Consider the following 7,817-nt stretch of genomic DNA (forward strand, 5'->3'; position numbering starts at 1 on the left):
GTGTGGCTGCCTTTGAATATGCAGTAACCTTGGGGCATCCATACCTAATAAAAAGATATCAGAAGGATAAAGTGAAATACCAGAGATAATAAGAGACATGTGAACGTCAGTAATGTGAAAACATTGTCAAAACACAATTACCCTTGACAAATCATTTCTTTATTGGGATTTATGGGGGTACTTCAGAGAAAAAAAGAATTTTCAAACCGAGAAAGTTATGCAGATTTATATAAGTGTATATTTGTATTTGTTACGTATCAGGAACTATCCAGCAAAATTGCAAATCCCCATAGGAAATGTTTTTCTCAGGAGTACCCCTTCAAGAAAAAGGTTAGACAACATAACCTTTGTGAGACCCTGTGAATAGCTGACATTAAATTGTTTAATGCTATGTTTTTAAATACTGTATATTGTAATCATGTTGCCAATGATGTATTTATGTGCACTAAAACTATTATGATATTCCTTTGTAGTAATTGGTGATTCACAGATTTATTTTTTTTTAAAATTTTTTGAAAATTGGATCCACTCTATTTTGAATACAGGATAAAGCAAACTAGTTTAAACAGTTAACATTTTATTCCGAGTGGACAGTAGATGTAGGCAATTGGTTTAGATTGGTGACAAATCATCCTTAAGTATATTATTTTAGCTCATGGTTTGCATGCTCACTGTGACCCATGGGAACGTGTGGGAGTCTAGTTTGTGGTTCCTCGAGTGCATTCCCTTGTGCTGAAGCCAGAAACACCCAAACCTCCAGACAAAGCAAGAAACTGTGGTTGAGAGGTCTACGTCAGCCATAAATACAACTCAGTCCAGATACATAACAAAGCCATGTATCCCTGTATGACCGACCTGGGTCACTCTCTTCAATTTCAAGAAAAATAAAGTTAATTTATAATTATAAATTTTGTAAACTAGACAAGTCTTTGATTGATATAACTTGACTGTCAAACAACAAATGAATTTAAATACTATACAATTTTAATTTATCTCTTTTACATGATAGGGTGACATGATGCGCTAAGCATCTAGGGCACATGCCTCAAGATACAGATACAGATGCAAGCATGGAGCAAGCCATTACCTATCAGGGGGCTCAAAGGTGAGAATTTTTACTGTGTGGGGTACATGTTACATGTACTGTACATGTTAGATCCCATAGAGGGCATTATTATCTTTTAGGTGGGACACATTACTTTAAGGGGGGACTAGGAATCATGTGAAATTTATGTTCTCCTCTTTTCAATATATGGGATGAAAATGTTCTTTTTTGCCTGTCACTTTAAATGGACTAGAAAGTTATGTGAGCCTTTGCTTAACTATATATTTATTATTTACCTATACATACTATATACAATATGTTATATGTATCTTATGTTGTTATGTTACCTTTCTCCTGGACGGCAGGATGTGATACTTGGCAAGGCCGATTATTGTAGCTGGCTGAGAGAATGATAGTCTTTTTGGCTGTCAGCTACAGGGGAACGACTAACTGACAGGTAAAAAGGTTAGAGGTTTGGCACCAAGAGTTAATAGTGGGGATGGTCCACAGAGTTGCTGTTCATCTAGAAGAGAAGTTAGGCCTGGGCCTGTCAACTGGGTAAAATGCGTCCACTGCAGGAGATGTGGATTGAAGGCCGGAAGAATCAGTGATGTATTGGGGATTGGGATGGTTTTAGAAATGTATGGTAGGCTGAGAAATGCGACATAGGATCTGAGGAGTGCCCTGGAGAAGATCACCTCATATCCATACCAAGTTTCCTTTTGAATCCCTTCTTTGGACCCAAGCAGTCTACTCTGTCAGTGACAGCAACACACAGAGTAATTATTAAGTCCAAGTAATTTATTGTATGTGACATTGCAGCTGTGTAATGGCCTTTATAAAGAATTAAGTATATGTGATAAAGGCTGTTACACATACTGTACAAAGCATCGCATTTGTCAGCACAAAAAACGACTTGGACTAAAACCTCTCTCTATGTGGTGCTGATACTGACATAGACCAGGCCCCCCTAGGCAATGTGCTCCAGGATTCTCCACGAGGGATGTAGCTTCCTCTTCTGCATGCTCAAATATCTTTATTTTGAATTGGGAAATAGATTTGCAATAACACATTTACACAAAGGAACATTACTACTATGAAGGGTAGTAAGGAGCCACTAATATTGAGTAGGGTGCTTTGGGGGAAACCAATTATAATCGGGGCTGGCCTTAGGAGTGCAACGCCTGGGTGACCACACAGGGCAAACTGCCCCATCAAACAAAAGGGGGTACCAGCTGGGTGCAGCACTAACTCCTTTAACTATAAGCATGTCATGCTTATAATTAAATAGGGTGTCCTGATTGACAGCGTGGATGTCATCAGCTCCTCACGTTGTCAATCATTCTTGTGACCGCAGACAGCGTTATGCCTGTGGTCACAAGAGGCTGCTCTGTACCCTTGCTCCAGCGCAATGTGGTGACATGGCGATCTCACTGCACCTCAGAGCAGAGGTACAGAGCAGGAAAGAAGATAGGACATCATCCCCAGCTCCATTAGGTGCCATCTTAGATAAGGGCAACCATCTGCTCTGTACAGCAATGGTAAAAGTGAATGACCAGTGAATCACAGGTAAGTATGGGCAAATAAATATTACTCAATGTAGCTAAGAGATTTTGCTCCAACATAGGACATTGAAAAGCCAGATAAGCATACATACATACATAAAATGTTCCTTAGGAAGCCTGGTAGTCAACAGATGGGGTAGGACCTTTTTTCGTCTTCTTTGATTGACACTATTCGTTGGGGACTCGTCATCTTCTCAGCATTGTTGTTTTGTGATTAGGGACGGTATATGGCTTGGCTTTTATCTGCTGTTTTGTTTGTACTTGGCATGATATTTTTGTATACATATCTACCTCTTGATATTGTATGTGTATTCCTCAATAAAGTACTTGTTGATTTGCAGCCACTTTTGTGCATGTACTTTTCTTTATTTTTAACTGTAGACATTTCTTCAACAAATCTCGAGTGTGTGCTATATCCTGCACAGCCTTAATAATGGAGAATAACTTTAGAGAGTCAGTGGGGCTGATTTCTTGTTTTCACCATATTTAATAGCATGTCCACAAAAATCTCAGTCAGTCGTCCTTTTGTGCTTTAAAACCAAAAAGTGGACATGTCCTTTAAAACGTGCCATAACCAACATATTTATTAAGCAAAATGTAATTGTTTTAATGTATTTTTTATTCTAAAAAACAGCCACTTCTAGTGTGGTAGGATGGTCATGTTTAGGTTGTGTCATGTGAAAACAACCCACCAGATATACGAAGGGCAATCAGACACAATAATAAATTTGACGATTTGTGTAACTAAAGCCCTTGGGTTTGGTGTTCTTGAAAACCAGACAATTTTAGTTAATCAGGACCAATATATCCATAGCTGACACAGGAGGCGCTGAATGGAGTGAAACGTTATGCAAATGCTTAATAATTGTGAATGCATGCTTTGTTTTTTATAGGTTTATGGGGTTTTTTTGTAATTTATAAACATCAATTTGTATTTGATTGTTTAACAGAAAACAACTTACTATGCTCTGTGTGACCATGGTGTGCAACCACATAAAAAAGACATTTCTAAGAAAGAGGCCCCATCAGAAAAAAAGATTCTTTGAATTCTTGAGAGAAACAGGTGCACTTTTTCCTTTGACTAGTCTTTTGCTGTTCAGGATCAGCTAACAGAGTGCTAACTTAACAATGATGCAAAGGGCTTGGTGTCTTAAATGCATTCCATGAGTTGGCTTTACCGTTATCTCTAGGAACCAAAAAGTTTGTAATGACTTTGCGAAAATACCCAGGCAGAGTTTTAGACAAGAATAAACTCACATTACTGAAAGTTTGCCAAAAACAGTAAGAAAATATTAACTTGCATTGTGTTGTGTAATAATACTGGTGCTTACATGAATGCAAAAAAGAAAGAGCTATTGTGTAATGATTTCTGCTAAAATGTCACTTGAATTCTCCACTACAATACAGTAAACCTGTGACTTTACTGATACAGCAAGTATGCTGTATGTTTCATGTGGCTAAAAATAATATTGCTACGTAAATCCATTTGGAGTTTCTTGGTTACAACACTGAAAATACAATCAAGCCTTCTGTAATTACGTTTTCTTTATTTAGAAAGAATACTTCAGGTTTGGAGATACGTTATAAGTTATTACATCATATATAATAAGCAGACTCACATTAACAAAATATATTAATTTTAATACAAAAATGTTTTAGCTGCAAGTACCAAAAACATATGTACAGTGAGCACAAGTTAAATATATGTACAAATGAAAAACAGCAACACTATACAATACAAAACTTAAATATCTGATATAAAATACAAAAAGACTGTTTACACATATCTAATAAGTATTTGGTAACACTGTATTCATTTGTTAAAAAATATTTTTATATGATAATAAAACTGATGTGCATATAAGCTAAATACTGATATGTACAAACTATTATAAATGCACTTAAAACCCTATTATTATTGCCAAAAATAATGTTGAAGATGCAGGCCTAATAGCTGTTGTATGTGGGAATAGACTAAGGCTATGTTCACACAATGTTTTTTCAGCTCCGTTTAAAATTACGTATGTTATTTTGAGAGTAAAATAACGGACGTCATTTAGCTGTCTGGTGCAATGACTGGTGTTTGCACATTATTTTAGTTTGGGGTTACGAATTGCCCTTTGGGTGTGGCTTAATTAACCATTGTCCATTGAATTTAATAGTAAAAAAGGAGAAAAAACGGTGGGAAAAGAAAAAAACTGTGTATGAGCTACTAATAAAAAATGTCCGCTGTTTGCAAAAGACATCTGAAAATAATGATCACGTTAATTATTTTGACGCCCGCGGCAAAAAACGTCCATTATTCAATACACTGTGTGCATTGGACGTCCATCTTCCAAATGACTTCAATGCATTGCAGTTATTTTAAAATATGAAAATCGTCTGCCTTTTTAATATTTTTGACGTTGTGTGAACATAACCAAATTGTGGGAATAGAGAATATGGAAAGGAAATCATTATTCGTTTACCAATAAATAGCTATGACAAATACAGATAGTACCTCAGAATTAGTGAGAGTGTCTAGATACATAGAGTACATATATATATATATATATATATATATATATATATGAGAGTACTCAGTACTCACTAACTACCATATGGATCTTCCCACTAAAATGTCATACTGTACTGTATACAGGGTTGCTACAGCATAAAAAAAAGAAAGTATGGTTTGCATATAGGGTTGACGTCAGCCCCTGTGACAACGGTAACCGATAAGGTCACAGCTAGGAGTTAAGGCCCATTTTTTTCACCCTAACAAGATGGCAGCCATAGCTACATATAAGTTTGCTGTTCTTGGTAGATCTGTGCCAGCAGATCATAACATGAATCAAATGAAGGGCCAGTAAAGTCATTAAAAGTCCTATGACATAGAGCCATAATTGGCCAAAACAGGCTGCCCTTGCCCCATAAAATAGGCCCAGCGATCAGCTGATTACCCTTTTAAAGCTGTTTAAATCAATTGTTAATTGACCCCACATAACTGCTTATATCAAAGGAGAAATGTTACCAACAATGATAAGAATAAAGGGCCACTAAACTATCCAGCCATACCTGCACAATAATCAAGCTATATAATAGGATCCTTAAACACTGATCCGCATGACTGGCGCTCCTCAGGCACTGGCTTGCCCAATGTATTCTACCCTTCTTCGTTCATGCTCTCTGCTGGGCCAGCACATTAGTGTGCTATAAGAACAGCCCATTGATTCCATTGTTTTAAAATGAAAAAAGGCATAATCTTTAAATTCTAGAATTTTATAGACAGACTTTGACTCCTTAATTGTAATACTAGAAGAACTAAGGATTCTTAAGGCTGATCTACTATGTATAGATTCAGGCACATTTGTTAAACAAATGTTGCAGGATATCTATCCTAAACACATTTTCATTGTGAATTCAAATAGAGAAAAAACTCTTCCTGTCACAACTCCCACACACACTTGAAAAAAGTTTATCAAGTAAAGCTGAATAGAACAGCTGAAGTTGTCGAGTGCAAATGTCACTGTATGCGACATAGCGGACAAAGTGTATTGTGACTATTATTAAATACTGTTTTAATGATTCTAGAGGAGCAGTTTCAAGAATTTATGGTTCACTTTATGATAAATGTAGTATAGGATGCAAGGGTGTACGTACCATAGAGGCAGTTTATGCAGCTGCTGTGGGGCCCCTGGAGAAAAGGAGGCTTTATACATGGTGGTAAGAGGCTGCCCAAAAATGTGGTCTCCCACATTCCTGCACAGCTTTAGGCTGCGTTCACACTACGTATATTTCAGTCAGTATTGCAACCAGAACCAGGAGTGGATTAAAAACACAGAAAGGCTCTGTCCACACAATGTTGAAATTGAGTGGATGGCCGCCATATAACAGTAAATAACTGCCATTATTTCAATATAACAGCCGTTGTTCTAAAATAACAGCAAATATTTGCCATTAAATGGCGGCCATCCACTCAATTTCAACATTGTGTGAACAGAGCCTTTCTGTGTTTTTAATCCACTCCTGGTTTTGGTTGCAATACTGACTGAAATATACTGACTGAAATATACATATACTGACTGAAATATACGTAGTGTGAAAGCAGCCTTAAACTGTCACTGTCACTTAAAAAAATAAAGCTTTTTAAATATCATAGAGACATGTCAAAAGGTTTAATTGGTCAGGGTCTGGGTGTTCAGACCCTCAGAGATTCATAGAACAAGCCAGGAGAGGGCTCACTACAAGAGAAAGGCTGCAAAGACTATAGAATCTGTCTCCTGCAGCTCAACGGGGACAGCATCAAGCTTTTCCCGTCTCTGATCATTAGGGGTGTAAAAACCCAGTACCAAACTGACATGTCCAATGTTTTTCTAACTTGAAAGTGAAACTCTAGGGGTGCCTTCACACGTATGGTATTGCAGCAGATATCTAAGGGTGCATGGGGCATTAGGACGGCTGTGAATGGGGCATCAGGACTGCTGTGAATGGGGCATGGGGCATCAGGACTGCTGTGAATGGGGCATGGGGTATCAGGACTGCTGTGAATGGGGCATGGGGTATCAGGACTGCTGTGAATGGGGCATCAGGACTGCTGTGAATGGGGCATGGGGCATCAGAACTGCTGTGAATGGGGCATGGGGTATCAGGACTGCTGTGAATGGGGCGTGGGGCATCAGGACTGCTGTGAATGGGGTATGGGGCATCAGGACTGCTGTGAATGGGGCGTGGGGCATCAGGACTGCTGTGAATGGGGCGTGGGGCATCAGGACTGCTGTGAATGGGGCGTGGGGCATCAGGACTGCTGTGTACTGTTCTCCCCTTCCCCCTTAACCCACCTCTGCCCAGTTAATAAATTACCTGCCCACGCTCCAGTTTGCTTCTCCGGCTACTTGATGTCCCACCACTGATTGGCTGAGCAGGACGTCAGAAGCCAGAGAAGCAGGTGAGAGCGCGAAAGGGTAACATATTAACCGGGCAGTGGTGGGTTAAAGGGGAAGGGGCTACATTCTCACAGTGAAATGAAAATCCCCTGCGAGAATGTAGCGCAATGGGGAATGACAGCACACAGTATCTCAGTGAATTTCGCTGCGGAACTCGCAGCCCGTGTGTAGGCACCCTAAACCATGAAAACAGCATGGGGCATCAGGACTGACAGAGTGCAGCTTTTTAGACCACTGAATATCTATATAACCCTAATAAACAGTATGCACATGAATGCTATG

At 38.8% G+C, this 7,817-nt stretch overlaps 1 long non-coding RNA gene across 1 annotated transcript in view; it reads left to right on the forward strand.

Annotated features, from left to right (window-relative positions):
• Window positions 1-1,020: 1,020 nt before the first annotated feature.
• LOC138793641 (uncharacterized) overlaps window positions 1,021-7,817 on the forward strand; it is a 41,435-nt gene continuing 34,638 nt past the window's right edge. Inside the window, exon 1 of the long non-coding RNA XR_011363309.1 lies at window positions 1,021-1,105. This is a non-coding gene — a long non-coding RNA (uncharacterized lncRNA). The remainder of the gene's footprint in view (window positions 1,106-7,817) is intronic.

Source organism: Dendropsophus ebraccatus, chromosome 5 (assembly GCF_027789765.1).
Source record: "Dendropsophus ebraccatus isolate aDenEbr1 chromosome 5, aDenEbr1.pat, whole genome shotgun sequence".
NCBI lineage: Eukaryota > Metazoa > Chordata > Amphibia > Anura > Hylidae > Dendropsophus > Dendropsophus ebraccatus.